Here is a 16,147-nt window from a genome sequence, read left to right on the forward strand (position 1 = left end):
GATAAAAAGTGGTTTCTAATGTTTCTTTGGATAGACGATAGAGCGTCTCGAAGTGTTAGTATCTTCAAGTAGCATTCCCAACTTTGAAAGATTAACACACATGTTTACCCGTAAGAAATTAACAAAGCCACGGTGTGCCTGAACCAAAATTTAATCAAAACGTTATGCACGAAGTTTACCTAATTCCAATTTTTCATTTGCGCGAAGGAGACCTCAATTTCAAATTTTTCTTTTGTTCTCTTGTCAAAGTACAGTAAAAAAATGTAATTAGGTCTACTTTGCGTTGCTGTGGGTACCTACAGTTACGCTCACGACCTAACGTCCTCTTAGCTTTATGCTTGATTGCTAAAAAATATTCGTAAAATTGAAATGGTGTAACGTTACATGTGAAATCCACAATCCATCCTATTCAATATTTTCATCCTGTAACTAACACAAATATACATAGCACAAACGCACGACCACATGAAAGCTGAACATCCCTACCTAAGCACTCAACACACACACATATATATCCAAAACAATTTTCCTCGACATCGCGACGACCATTCATTCTATTCATTTTCATTCCTTGTATATCGCATAAAGTGACTTAGTAAAATGGCGCCGGTTGACTGAAGTCGTGTCCTCTGTATATTTTTCGTTTATCCAAAAATAAAATTGAAAAATCAATGCATATCCGAATTAACATCTGAGTGTTAGCAAAAAAAATTGTGTTTCCATTTAAAACTTCCAGAATTACGTCTTTTGCATGCTGGTAATTGGTGAAGGATATTCGTCTTTGACTTCGATTTGTATTACAACATACAAAAAGAAAGAAAAATTTACCAAAAAAAAAATTTTTTTTTGTTTTGATTTAACACGTTTGTGGTAGTGTGTGGTGTGTGAAAATATTCAATTTCATTTTTTGCTTTGGAAAAATTTTAATGTGAAAATTATTTCGTGTAACAAATTTCAAGCATTTCAAAAGAATAAACAATTAAAGTCTAAATACACTGAGAGAGTGAGTTGAAAAAGCAAAAAATAAAATAATTAAGCTGCAATCAGTAAACTCAAAGCAAAAAAGAAGGGAATAATTGCGAGCATTTTGTTTTAATGTGGAATTCCATCGTTGCGGGCTGTTAAATATCAAAGTGAAAATTGCTTTTTAATTATTATCCAAACACGAAAAAAAAAAACCGTATATTACCATACAGGAAAAACAAAACAAAAAAAGTTTGATATAAAGTTGCTGTATCCTGCTGCGTGTGTTAAGGGATTTACCAAACAAAGGTAACTCTTTCATGAAACTTCCAATTACAAATTCATTTTTTTTTTCTCTTTTGAGTGTAATTTGATTTTTTAATTATACAAAAAAAAACCGAGTACGTGGCAAAAAAAACATTTTTTTTTGTTCAAAGCGACCCAATAAATTCAATGTTAACCCCTTTAACTTTGAGCTTTTTCTACGTATAATTCCAAGCCATATAAAGGCAAATTGTATCTTGTATATTATGCATACAAAATTTGTATATAAAACATCCACCTCCACCAAGCATAACAAAAGGGAGTGAAGAAAGCATTTCGAGCCCTGCGACCTTTTTCTCTCCACTAAGTATATAGATATAGGATGATAAACTTATTTTTTTTTATATACAAAATGATGTTCACTTAATAAAGCTTCTGCACATATTTATAGATGACTTTAGCCACATTTTTGTTTCTCATTTAATAATGTAGAAATCTTAAGATTAGCGTTTTGAATTTTCGTGAAACAGATGTTCGTAGAAAATGAAACGATATTCAATTCTTTCAAAATATACGGAATTATGTTGAAATTTGTTGAATGGAATATTCGACGACAATAATGGGTTTCAGAGAATCAAGTTTTAGGCTCTGCAACATCCTTTAATATACATTTCATTGTTTTTATAAGTTATAAAATGGTTGGACGCAAACATTCAAATGGAGTTGTTGCTTGTTGTTATGTATATGCAAATGAAGCAACCTGGAATGAGACTGTGTAATGCAAATGAGTAAATGATAATAAGTTACGCATTTGGTTACCAAATGGATCACAAAACTTTTTTTTTTGATTTTGACGAATTTTCTCGATTTTAGTGAGTTTTTCCTATTTTCATAAATTTTCTCAATTTTCCTGAATTTTCTCGTTAATTTTCTCGATTTTTGTGAATTTTCGTACTGCATTCGTGACAACGTTTTGAGAAAATAGCGAATATTCGCAAAAATTCACAAAAATCAAGAAAATTCGTGAAAATTTACCAAAATCGGGCGAAGTTTGTGACCAGAGTGAGGGCACCAAATCGCTAGATTTGGAACTTCTTATTTTTCCCCGAGATTAACTCAGGCGTTTTTCATGTTCTTGCGGTATGAGGAACTTTTTTTTCTCAATGAAACATCAATTTGTTATACATTTTTTAAAAACCAGACGATTCAGGTGAAAAAATGTCTCTTTATGTACTGTAGTGCGCATATATTCATTTTGCGTGCGTAAATATTCATTCGATGAAAGTGTACAGTACATGAAATCTTGTTGCTGACTTGTGCATACACTGGAATTTTGCGCATACGATGTGTTGTCAACCTCGGCTTCGCCTCGGGTTGGCAATTGCCACATCTATTGCGCAAAATTTCCATTTAGGCACATGGTAGCAAAATAGCTATTTCTATTTCACTCACCTAGTCGAAAATGAACTGCAACGAACGATTCGCCAAATCATTTGGCCCGAACGCACTCGTGGAACCAATCTTGCTTGTTTCACTCCTTCCACTGGTCCAAGGCAACTGCGCTACTGGTTTCCGTCGTCCAACGACTGGATTCTACCGACCAATGACAATGTCTCTTCCGTCGACCAATCAACCAATGCTAATGAACTGAATCAAATGACGATCAACTTCTGGATCAACTGTTGATTTGAACAGCCAATGCAAATCTACTGAATGGAACGACGATCAACCAACTTCTACGTAAACCAACGATTTGAATCTTTTGTTATACGACAGCACTTCTACTCTTTATAATTTTTCCGGTCAACTCCAAGCAAGTATGAATTTCAAGAAGCTTGTTCAGATTCCACTAACAGTCGGCTTCACTGGTCCAACTGAACGACTGGTTTGAATTTACTAATGCGAATCACTACACGCACTAGCCAATAGGACTGCCTCTTCAAACGAATGCTGCAACTTCGTCCATGAATGACGCAGTACACCGGTTGAAGAAAAAGATGGTTCGCCGATATAAACTTTCACGTTCACATTTTTCCATATATGTGACAGTGTAGTCCAGATGAATGAGTTCAAACAAATTCCACGAAAATATGGATTGTACAACATTTCGGTCGAAAAATTTGATCCTTTTTTCCTTTCTCACATTACCGATTTCCATCGGCCCCATCGATACGATGTTGGCACACTTTTCGTTATTCTTCAGAAATTTCGGTAATTCTTTCAAGTTTCCAGTTTCGGATCCGTTTCCAGATGACCAATTTCTTCTTTGTAATATTGACGTCACCAATTGCTGCACCAAATAAAACGAGCAAAAATAATGGCCTTCGGAGCTTCACGAACAGGATTATTTCCTTTGTTTTCCAACTGCGCCACTTGTTGGGAATTCTACGCTTCTATATTCTACGAATGAAAACGATCTCAAATTGGGGATGTTGTCCCCGCGAACTGTTCGCTAATAATCCCTTTATTTTCTCTCGTTTTACATGAATGAATCCCGTGTGCACTTCGATTCGGTTCATTCATATAGCACACTTGATCGTTGATGAATGCATGAGTTATAACTAGGATCCAGTGTTTTCGAGACCATAATACGTAACACTATGGATAAAGACTTGAAAAACTAACATTTTCTCACCTGTGTTGTCATCAGAATAAATGCCATTTTGTTAGGACAATGTGAGTGAAGCAAATAAGGTTTTCACAACGCAGGCGAGAAAATAGACATTTTTCCCCTCCGCTGAAACTTCGGAAGTCTTTGTTGTGAAAAACATTTGATTTTATTGCCTGCCCCAAGCGAAAGTCGACCATTACATAGTAGTTTCCCCTTCTGAAATGATCCATTAATTTTTGTTAACTTATATGTTAATCTATTACTATTGATGACATTTTTGACAACCAGCCGAACCCAGACCTAAGAACTTCTTTGAGAATGTCTTCTACGACGTAGCCAAGCACCTTACTGAAGCGCTTGCTGACTGCAGACTGAACCGCCTTTGTTCCCACCATTTGATAGATTACGATTGGTGTCTGATATATTCGCTCGTTCGTTGCATATATCACCTAGCATTCATAATTTTTTATTACGTACGTGCGGTGTTCGGATGTCAGAATTACTTAACTAGAAGAATAATTCAAAAATTACACTTCAGATCTATGTTGTTGTCTCGTTTTCGCTTATGTGATATATTATTAATGTGTCAGTGATTTTGAACTCACGAACTTCCAAGACAATAATTCGGTATGAGGCTAACTACTTACACACGATCCATTACATGAAGAATGTTTTTGGTTCACTGTGAATTCTTTTTAGTGATATTCTACTTTCGCATGGTAACATAGGTAACATACAATAAACTAGAATACATTGGATTCTGGTACGTAGTTCATTAATACGGAAACCACTTTGTGATACTCATAAAATACTCGTGTTTTTGAGCAACTTACTTCGGTTTTCGGTAACTGTCTCTCGGTGTATTGTTAACAACTGATAACTAATAATTGAAAAAAAATTTAAACTTTGTCTTTTTGATAATATCTCGTTGTAATTGAATGCCGTTAACGACAATATGACCGAAATGTAAAACACATAGATCGTATTATATTCAACTTTAATGGCACTTAAATGTGCGATATATAAACTCAACCCTTTTTAAATGTTTTGTCTTTTTATTGAATAATAATGAAAGAGATATGCCCATAAAATCAGAAAAACATATTTTCGTCGCTTATGAGGACCATCCTTTTTTATAAATTTATATTTTACGATAACAGTTTTCTTCAATGTGTTCATGTTTGTGTGCCTTCGAAACGAGAAAAACTTTAACCATTTTACGAACGGAAAATTTGTTGTTTTTCTCTCTTTTTTTTCAAATTTTATTATAAACGAATTTCGTATGACATTCTTATGTGCCCTTTGGGTGGAGTGTATGATATAAAAAGAACAGTAAATTTAACGAGATGAAACAGGCAGGTACCATCTCAATAAATTTTTACATTTTTTACCTTTCAATATAAAACGAAATGGATTTGAGTTTATAATAACTTGATGAAGAATTAATTGAAAAATGAAGTTGGATTTCATGAACCAGAAAACAGAATTTAACTTTCCTCAGATTCTCATTCCATTTTTGAATAATTAACAGACACAACTTACTACTTTTAAAACCTCAATCTGCAGAAAACCATTTTTAGTGTTTAGTTTATTCATTGAATTAAAAATAGATTCGAGGAGCGAAAAAATATTGTTGCGTTTCCGGTAATTTCCTAGAATCTCATGCAAATCTCTAAGAAACGTCTGGTGCTTTCGAAATTCAATTAATTGTACATCAGCTCACTTCAACGTCAAAAAATAATTTCTCCGAATTAAGAAAAGAACTACCGTTATAAGCAAAATGGGAAAATCTAATTTTCCTATTCCAGTTTATTCGATTACATAAAATAAATGAAAATGTGGATGCGAACAGCTTGCAGTGATTTGCTGAACACATTTGGAGGGGTGGTAAAAAGTTTGCGCTGGCATTTGTTTTACCGACTATAAAGCATCAGTCGGGCTCTTACTTTATTAATTGTTTGTGTAAGATTGTTTCACGTTCGCAAACAAATTGTTGGAACGGTAGCAAAACTTGAAAGAGAGTGTATCTCAATCGAGGGATTATTTTGAAAATCGACTTACAAAAATCGGACACATTTTACTGGGAAAGAGTTTATATTTACCTGGAGAAGTTTTGACTCATAGGCGCCGAAACCACTTTCAATTTTTTTTTTTTTTGTTAGAATGTACTGGTAGGCCTCTACAAGTCGAAAAATGACGTTTCCGCGTATGGATTTTGTGACCGATAGATGTGAGTGGCTTGCATGACCATGGGTTCATTGAAGAGCTAAAATCAAGTACTTCTCTTTCGCCATAGCACTCACTTCTTTCCATACGAGGAAACGCCCGTCCGTCTCCACTTTGAATCTTTCATTTGTAAAAAAATCCATTTCGATGAGATCTCCGAAAGCTCCGACAGGTAACTTCAATAATTCTTATTTTGAGCGATGGTGTGGGAGCTTTACCAGTATCAACATGTTGACGAATATAAACCATCTCCCGCGAAAATGGGTCCGATTTTGGAATGTCGATCTTCAAAAGAATCCCTCGTCATAAATGGGTATGTCATTCAAATATACTGACTAAGTTGAATAATGTGCGATATTATTTTAATCTGTAAGTGAGGAATGTGAAATATCTACCTTATACTTCATGTTTCATTATCTTATTAAATGTAAGTAGCTGAACAACTTTCTAGATGAGAAGAGTGAATGGAAATGTCGATGTATTGCGACTTTTACGAAACATATTTATCGTTTTTACGCCTTCAACCGACCGTATTAAAATACATCTACCGATATCCTGAAAAAAGTAAAATATGACGACTTAGTGATACTTTCTGGATTATGGATTACAGCACCATAGCACAAAAGAGATTGTGTAGGCTTTGTGGTATATTTAGATAAACTAGATGGTGGTTCATTTCGCTGTTGCGTTAAATAACATAAAATTTCTAAGATCTTACATGACAAGACCATCAACGATGATTTTCTCTCCCTGTTACAGGACTTTTGTTTAAAGGTTAATGAAACAATTTTGCATTCCAAAAATATTATAAAATCACGTTTCAATCACGTTTTGTGGGCAGACCAATTTCACATGGGGATCGGTTTCAGCTTTGTTCAAGTCTACCTACTCCTCCTATTTAGTGCAGTAACTGACGTACTCCATGGCATTCGAGAAAGATATGCATTTCATTTCAGTTCAACACGCGCAGAACGTTAGTAAATTACAGAGCAGAGACCATGTAAATGATCGATTACATTAAGCGCAAAGTTTGCAAGCCATAGAGAAGCCGAGAGGGAAATCACTATTTTGTGATTAACATGGTTAATCTGTTAATCAGAAACATAAGTTTCGTGAATCCAAACGGTTAATCGGTGATTAACATTGATTAACCGCTGTATTTCACGTTTATTTGTAGTTTTGCGACGATTTCCCCGGTCAAATGCTGGTAAATCACCAATTCATCATCATGTTAATCACTGGTTAATCATGTTAATCACGTCAATAAAAAAAAGTGGTTTTCCCCTCGAGAGAAGCGAGACACAATATTTGAGAGGTACTTTTACTCATACAAGATATCAAATTATTTCCCGAGTGCAGTATACTGCTTTACCTTACAAACTTTACCTCCCTAGTAAGGTAATAGTTATTATCCTAACATCCTAACGTATGCTGGGTCGCGATATTTCAACAGTAGTGATATTTGTTGATGCGAGGCGAAGCTATAACTTTTCTTTGTGAGTATAATTGATGACAGTGTTGTTAGGTTGAACGTTTGAACATCGACGCGACAGGTTGTGTTCAAATATTGGATTAGCTTAACTTTTTTTTGCTGTTTTTTTCTCGTTTAGTTGACTTATTAACGAAATTCGATTAAATGAATTTTGCAAATAGAGTTGATGATATATTTGCTCTGATGACTGATTGAGGAAGATCAAATTAGAAATTTTTCATGAACCGACCTGATGTATACAAGCAGGCAGTCAGCCGGTAAAGAAATGGTATTGAAAAATTGAAGAAAACCGGTGAAACCCAATAGCCTATTAGTCAGTACCCCAGCTACATAGAATGGAATATTTTTAGTGTCCCACAGGAATTATTTGAATTAAAAAAGGGTTAAGGCCTAGTCATAAAAACCATTATTCTACCAATTGATAAAATTCTCATTATCCCCAAAATTAACACTGTCCACACTATCACAAGTATTTGTTTTACTGATGGTGACATGTGGGTTAGACAGGGCTCGGTGAAATACTCCATTGGTGCCGTCCCCAACTAAATAACTACATGTTTCCCAATCGCATACAGAACACTATTTTGACACAATCTCTTCGTTTATTTTAAAATGACGGAAAATTGAAATTTCTAAATAACCTCCATACAAATTGCACACATCCTCTGGGTGAAAAATATTATGATTGCAAATAATTTACCGAGCGATGAATAGAATATAAGGATACAAAAAATATTGAAATTTCATTTTGAATGGGAACAAAGACTGCATCAACATAACTTCCAATTACTACCATAATACGACACGTAATAATGTTCATACTGTGCTCTTCAACCAACTGTTGTGCTACATCGTTACTGACCTGGTAGAGATTTTTTGCTATTTCAGTATAGTCTATTTTGTATAGTTTTGTCTGGATGGATGAGAATTTTTGAATTTGTATATATTTATGAAATGGCGAAATTATTGAATAATCTATTGTACTCCACTCGGCACTCGAAGACCTTTACATGCCTACATCATGCCTACACACAAAAAAGGTCCTTCAAACTTCAATCTGAAGACTTCACTTCATTTCATTCCAATACAATTAAAAAAGAACCTTTGTAAGAGGATTCAATACGCAAATTGATACAATCGATCCCTTTCCTAAAGTAGGTAGAATTTTTAGATTACGATGGCTACGATAGAAATCGAATGCTAATTCGAAAATATGTAGCGGAAAACTACTATTCATAAAAAAAAAATTAGTTCGCTTTTGCTGATTAAAACTTTTTTCATTTTTTTAATCTGCCTGAATGTATGGAAATATGAAAAATCGTTACTCCATTCATTGTTAGAGTGAAAACAGATGTTATAGGACAAAGCTAACTGGTATGTTCAGAAAAACAGTCAATTGCAATCTCATTTTTCCCTTGACTTTGAGACTAAACGTTGTAAAATGACTCATTTTAAATGAGTGTCCTTAACCATTTCTTTTGTGAACGGGAATGAGTTTCCATGACAAAAAGCATGCGAAGAAATAGGAATCATAACATTTAGGCAAGGACGATAGGGAGAGAATATTATTATGTATTCCAGTCAGAGTTGATGAATTTAAGAGATGTCAGTTAATTTAATCATTATGAATTTGTAATGACTTCGAGGGACGTTTCGAGGCTAAACTTTTTGCAGTGTATCGACGAATTCAATTTATTTAAATATTTCTCACTCAATAAAGGCCTTTTACTTCACCGAAAATCTCAACGAAAAGAAGGATTTGCATTTACATAAGCATAATATAAGGCAGTTCATTTTATTCGGTGAACAGATAACAATCTGCATCGCTTCGCACCGCTTTTTACCGCACCGTTCTTTTACATAACAAGGGATAAAATGTAGAGTTTTCGTGCGTATTTTGTTGATCCGATGCGAAACCGAGGTCAATAAACACAGTAAAATTTAACTTTTCAATTTTATTTCGAGGTATGTAATTTTCACACCTCAACTGAAATTTCGGTAGTTTTTGTTGTGAAAAACGTTGCGTTGACCTCGCTACGTTCTAGCCATGAAGAATACCATCGAAATGAATTTTCGAACTTTTTTTCCTTTGGTGAACAAAATACTATTGCTGACAATCAAAGAAATTAAGATCAATTCACTTTTCAACCCTAGAGGGTTATAATGAATCTTTTTCGACCCTTGGTTAAACGAAAGTAGGTAAGAAAACTTATTACTTGTATATACAGCGGATTTAGCCCCCTATGTATGGACAGAGTTTTGTTACTATATATTACCCATTGAAGACAATTGCATTACAATTTGAAAATTTTAAAGGAAGGGTTGGGATTGAGAAGTTTGTCAAAGTATAAATTGATTAAAACTGTATATGAGCGACGCAAAGACTGCCACATAATCCAGTTAATCTAAAAACAGAAATCCAGATAAATACAGTCGATAAACACAGTTAACCCCAACCAAATCTATGACGTTATTTGCTTCAGCTGTTTTTCAGCTGATCCACTATTCCAACCTCATCGTCTTATACGTATTTATACGGTTTCGCAACTACCACTCTCCCATCTGACTATTTAACTCGTATAAGGCAGTGAGTTTGTATGATTGGATCAGCTGAATAACAGCTGATGTAAATTGCGTCATTAATTTGGTTGGGTTACAGTTAACTATAAATCTGAAAGAGTGCGGGACAACCTCGATTTTAAATCATAATAAATGCAGAAAATATTTTACGTGCTAGGGCAATGAAAATGGCGCTTCGCTCATACAAATTATACCATTGCCTAATCACGTAAAGCACCAGTACGTACGTGGTTCCAAATTTTGATTTTGACGAGTAGGTCCCTTCGGGACGGGCTATAACGTCTACACTCTAAAAAAAAAAAAAATTGGCACCACGGACGTAATGTTCTATTAACTAACCGAACAAAAGCAATCAAATTAAATGCGGTTTACGTGATTCGTTTTATTATTGTTGTAAAATGTAATCGATTATTTTACGGAAAGACATAATGAGTGAATCGTTATAAATGCTGTCGCCATAATTTTCGTTAAAATTAATTCCATAACTTCCATTTAGGGCAATCTAAACATTTTATATCTAGAAACTGTTCATGAAATGCGACCGACTGAAATTAACCAAATTTGATTTTAAAAAATCAGACCGACAGGAAACTTGAAACTGGAGTATTTTCAACATAAGTTGCCACCAACCAACTTCGTAGGAAGTGCTTTTTGTGCATGATCTAGTTCAATTTCAGAGAAATGATAAAACTTTACATTAATTCCAACCCACATACCGAGCCTAGAGACTCAATAAACAAGCTTTCTACGTAAACAATGAAACCCTAAATTAAGACAAGCAGAAGTTAGGCATATACGACGACTTTATTACTTTGAATCAGATTGTCGGTGCTGTGAGCTTAAAAAACTGTTATGGCAAAGGTATTCATATCTTGGAATTTTATACCTCAGTTTTGCGAAGAGCCACGGCAGAGTAGAATAAATCAGACATTAGCGCTTGATTTGACTACGGACCTTATAGTTTGCGAATTCAATTTATGTCAGTGTTCATTTGAGTTCATTTTCATGCAGTGTATTAGAGCCCTTATTTGATTTTTCAGAATTGAACCGCTCCCTGCCTGGTTTATTTTACTCTGTCATGGTAAAATAGATTGAAATCAACAGGCATTTCGTCGAATAGTCACTGCATTTCACTTCGATTTTAATTCAACCATTTGTGTTCGATTCCTTATTCCACTTTTTTTAGTATGTTTTTCCTGATGGTCCTTCCTGTTCCACGAGAAACGACGAATAAACAGGAAATTTCGAGTTCGGTATAACTTTCACTATTTTTTTTTAAACTTGAGTTCGATACAAAATACATCAAAATGGCAAGTGAATTCTTGTCGACACTGGGTAAGGTTAGTAGTAACACTTTTCTCTGGTTCGTCAATTCAATTTATGTTGTATCCGTGTACATGCGAACATTGTGTATAATATAAACATGTTGAAAGTGTATATGTCGGCATTTTTTTTTATGCGTTACACAATGTCAACTACATCATCATATATTCACCATCGATGCCGAAGTATACGGGCGACATTGTAATTCTTTCTAGTCGATTTCCCATTTCCCTAGTGTTGCGGAACACCGATTCCGATCGGAAATTTTCTGAGATTTAAATATGTGAGATATTTCAATGTGGATATCCCAATTCTATTTGCAAATGAATGTTTTAGTATTGCTTTTTATGTGTAGGTATTCACCTTTCGTTCAACAAACATTCGTGACACCTTGACGTAACATCTTTTGCAGGGAAGTTGCCTATACATTCGATGAAAATTAGAGCAAAACGTGTATCTTCAGAACCGATGGTGATGAATTGATTGTTGTATAGCATAAGGTAATTTTTGTAAGTGTTGGTTGGATGAATGATCGAATGAATGATAGATGATTATGTGTGGGCGAGCAAATCTCTTTCGGATTTATATAACAACAAAAAGAAACTCAACACATGTGATTTAGATTGCTACAAAAAGTAAATCAATAAAAGGTTACATAACAGAAAGAAAAACGGATAATTAGGAATCTCTACGGTTTTATGGGCTGTGAACAGAAGTACGTGCATAGACTTGACATTTTTCAGTGTAGAACAATTCCGTTCCTACTTATAGTTACAGTTATACTCATTACTTGTTAATAAAAGCTATAAACGACTATCTCTATTTTATCGACAAAAACGCCAATAATAAGCAACCGAGTTCTTACAAGCGAAATACATTCAATTTAGAAAAGGATCTGAGCTGCGCTAGACCAAGCAAAATTAGCAAAAACGAATAATTTTAATTTTTAACCTTTTTGGGCCTAATTGCAATTTTAAATTTATTCAACTTCAGACTTTTTAAAAATATTCTTTGCTTGGTAAGTGTTTTGTTTGGAAATGGTTTTCGCTATTAGCCGAGCCATTAGCGTAATTCGTTCCCATAAACTTGAAATTTTAACGTTTTTTATTTGGCGACCGGAAAATCAAGGAAAACCAAAACACTAATTCATTGTTTCCACGGTCATGGAAAACACAGTCTATTAAAAAACATATTTAATTCGTCTAAGTCATCTTAATTCAAAATAACTCTTGTCGCATCTCCCAACGTTTTTATTTTCAAAATTTACAAATACGAAAATCGATTAACAAAATTCTGAGGATTTAATCCTTAATCTATGTGTCAATCCGCTCGCTTTATGTTTTTCGAGATTTTCAGTTATCATACATGATTGGGAAGGAAAAGTTGTGGAATAAATTTTCTATTTCGAAAATCGACTTTTTCGGTACATTTTTGGCGAATGTAGCAATTTTTTCTTACACTAGGGACATGGACTGATACCATTAAACTCTCGGATAATTGGAGTCTGATTAATTCCAGTTCAATTAAATCTTTTGAACAAACGCAGGCCTAAACGCTCACTAAAATTGAATTTCTTTAATCATATTTAGTATGGAAGTGTATCAAAGTGGTTTCTGATAGTTTCTTGTGTCTTAAAGATTTTTTTGATAATGATGCTTACCAATACTCTCTCTAGCAAACAAACTCTCTGAATAAATCGAATTAGGGGCAAAACAAGTTTGATCAACTCTGCTTCTTAGTAAGGCTTACTATAACCGAAAATAACTCTGTTTCTCTTTACTTAGATAGCATATATTACCAAACCCACAAAATCCACTGGCCCATATTGGAGATCCACTGTAGGAGATTTCGTACATGTCATGCAAACGTTTTGTACACGATACGCTTGCATTAACTCGTGTAACACGAGAGACGTAACAGACAGTGCCGTTAATGAATATATTTCAATCTAGATGAAATACTATTGGGTTAAAAAGCGCTTAAAACGTATAAAAATTGCTAACTAATTTTTGTTGAGTGTGAACAAAGTAGCGGAGATTCAAAAATGAAAGGTAATATTGGAGCGTTTGTTTTTAGAAGGGTCGACCATTATATTATCCAGAAAACTTTTAGAACCCAGAAAAACCAGAAATTTTCATTCACAAACACAAACGTCATTACCACCTTAGTTCATTCCGTTCATTCTAAAAAGACACATTTGTCAGTTCCCAGTCAATTAAAGTATAGTTTCCACTTAAAAAGAGCACTCCGTTTAGCCTCCGTTTACATGACAGTTGTAAAATAGAACAAAGGACCTGTCACGTAAACGGAGTAAAAAATTGAAATAAATTCAATTTCCACTACGTTTGCGTGACAGTTCTTTTGTTCTATTTTACAACTGTCATATAGACGGAGGCTAAACGGAGTGCTCTTTTTAAGTGGAAACTATACTTAAGTGTTTCCAGGTTATGATTTTTTGGCGCAAAACTTGAATATACACCTTGACGAATTTGAATTGTCTGCCAAATAGAGTTTGAAGCTCATAATTGAATGGGAACATCGATGACTTTCTCAGCTTTGATAAATCTAAAATTGTGTTTTCTAAAGATGAACACACTGTAACAATTGTAGCTTGTTTGCTACAAATAGTACTGTGCTTACTTATGGTAATTTCAGACTGTAATTAGATATTAAATTATACGGATGTTTTTTGGCTCACATAACGAGTCATTATCGAACTGTTTCCATTCTTCTTTGGGACCTATCTAACTCGTGTCAACTTCCTTTTTAGTAAACATTCAATCAACTCAATCCAATTTATAAAAGCATCCATTTTGCTCATGAAAAAGCAGTCCTACAAACGAAATTTCTTTCCTACTCGAAACACTGGATGAGTAAAAATTATCATTCTCCGTTTGCACAACAGGCAAATAAAATCCCTAGCTATAATTTGTATGTATGACATAGCTTTTGTTCTCAAAAATCATTTCCAACGGTGTGTATTCATCCGTGTATTAATTTATCATTATGTTATAAATGATCACAAAATTATTTTTCTTTTTGTTTTTCTAAGCTTGAAAAATGTTTCCTAAGTGTATTTGCTTTGCGAATAAAAAGACAACAATTTTAATTCATTTTATTTCTTCATTTTACGAAGTAGAAAAAATTACATACATTTCACAATTCGTTAAATATTTTCGTTGCTTGTTCTTAAGCAGATAGAAACGACGTTATATTTATAATGACAATTTTCTTGTATTTATTTACATTGGGCGCCAGAAAGTACGAGGAGGTGCGCAAGGAGAAACATTTACATTGTTTCCCAACGGCATATCTTATCTTTCCATCGTATATATGTTCAGATATCCTTTAAAATGCCTTCAGCGTCTTTAATTTCCATTTTTAGTTTATTTAAGGATGTGTACGTGCTTATGAATATGTATAGTTGGGATAAATATAAAAACAGTTAATGGACTGTGAGTGGTATTAAAATAAAAGAATTATATACGAAAGGATACGCTGATAAACACCGAAATGGCCTTTATTTGCTTACGAAATCATCTGTTTTATGTTGAATTCGTCCCAAGTCCCAAAGTTCCCAAATAGAAAGAAATAGTGTGAATGTCAGGAGGCTCTAAGCCGATTTATAAATTCGAATGTATTATATGAAAACCATAAAAACTCGTCGTTTACATTTTACCTCGCATTCAAATACGAAAAAAAAATCGTTTCTCGTTTGTGATTCCATATATAGCTTTTACATATCTACCCCGATACAAAAAGCTCCAAAAATATCCCTTATATGTTTCCGAAAATGGTGAATGGCATGAATAATTTTTAGAGTTGTTATTTGTTTACCGATGTGAATGATTTTTTTGTAGCATTTGGTTTACATAAAATTTTATTTATTTATTATTTGAATAGGTACGGTACATACAATATCCCATGCTGTGCTACGGATAACAATAATTAAAAATGGTTTGATTCACGTGAAACGTTTTTTGTTGTACAATAATAGAAAATAGGGAACGTCAGATTTTCTGAACAGAAAATCCAAACGAAAACACAGACGGAACGCGCAAATTTGACAGATTCACTGAAAAATAATTAAATTCCAACTGCAAGGATTTTAATTAAACAACATGTCATTGTGTAGCGCATGAACTCGGGAGTCCCATAAACTAATTGTTTACTCAATCAGGCCAATATTTTCCGAACGATAAGACTTTGATACCGAACTAATTAATTATTTTTCAGTGAATCTGTCAAACTCGCCCTTTCCTTTTGCATTTCCGTTTGTGTTTTCGTTTGGATTTTCTGTTTAGAAAATCTGACGTTCCCTAACACTATTAGGCTAACAGGAAACGTCAGATTGTTGGAACAGAAACAGAATGTCCAACACAAACGGAAACACAAATGATTTTTCTTTAACAAAGCTGCATTGTCCCAAAGAAAAATTGTTTGTGTTTCCTTTTGTGTTGGACATTCCGTTTCTGTTCGAACAATCTGACGTTCCCTAATAAGCATGAATAAACGAGCATTACGCTCGACAACAGGAACAGACATCGTTTTTCATATATGAGAAAATGTGAGAAAATGACGTTTTTTGACACTTTGTCTAGTTTAGGCGATATATTTTCTCCCCTCTTATTTTGACAGCGGATTTTCGCCCCGAACTGTCATCTTAGTTTTTGGTTTGTAAAATTGTG

General features: G+C 34.1%; 1 protein-coding gene across 1 annotated transcript in view; it reads left to right on the plus strand.

Annotated features, from left to right (window-relative positions):
- The first annotated feature begins 582 nt into the window (after positions 1–582).
- Positions 583–16,147, plus strand: part of LOC119077857 (probable cationic amino acid transporter) — a 51,234-nt gene continuing 35,669 nt past the window's right edge. The window contains exon 1 of the mRNA XM_037185186.1: positions 583–1,272. The gene's annotated coding sequence lies outside the window, so the exon portion shown is untranslated. The remainder of the gene's footprint in view (positions 1,273–16,147) is intronic.

The sequence above is a fragment of the Bradysia coprophila genome, unplaced genomic scaffold, assembly GCF_014529535.1.
Source record: "Bradysia coprophila strain Holo2 unplaced genomic scaffold, BU_Bcop_v1 contig_24, whole genome shotgun sequence".
NCBI classification, from domain to species: domain Eukaryota; kingdom Metazoa; phylum Arthropoda; class Insecta; order Diptera; family Sciaridae; genus Bradysia; species Bradysia coprophila.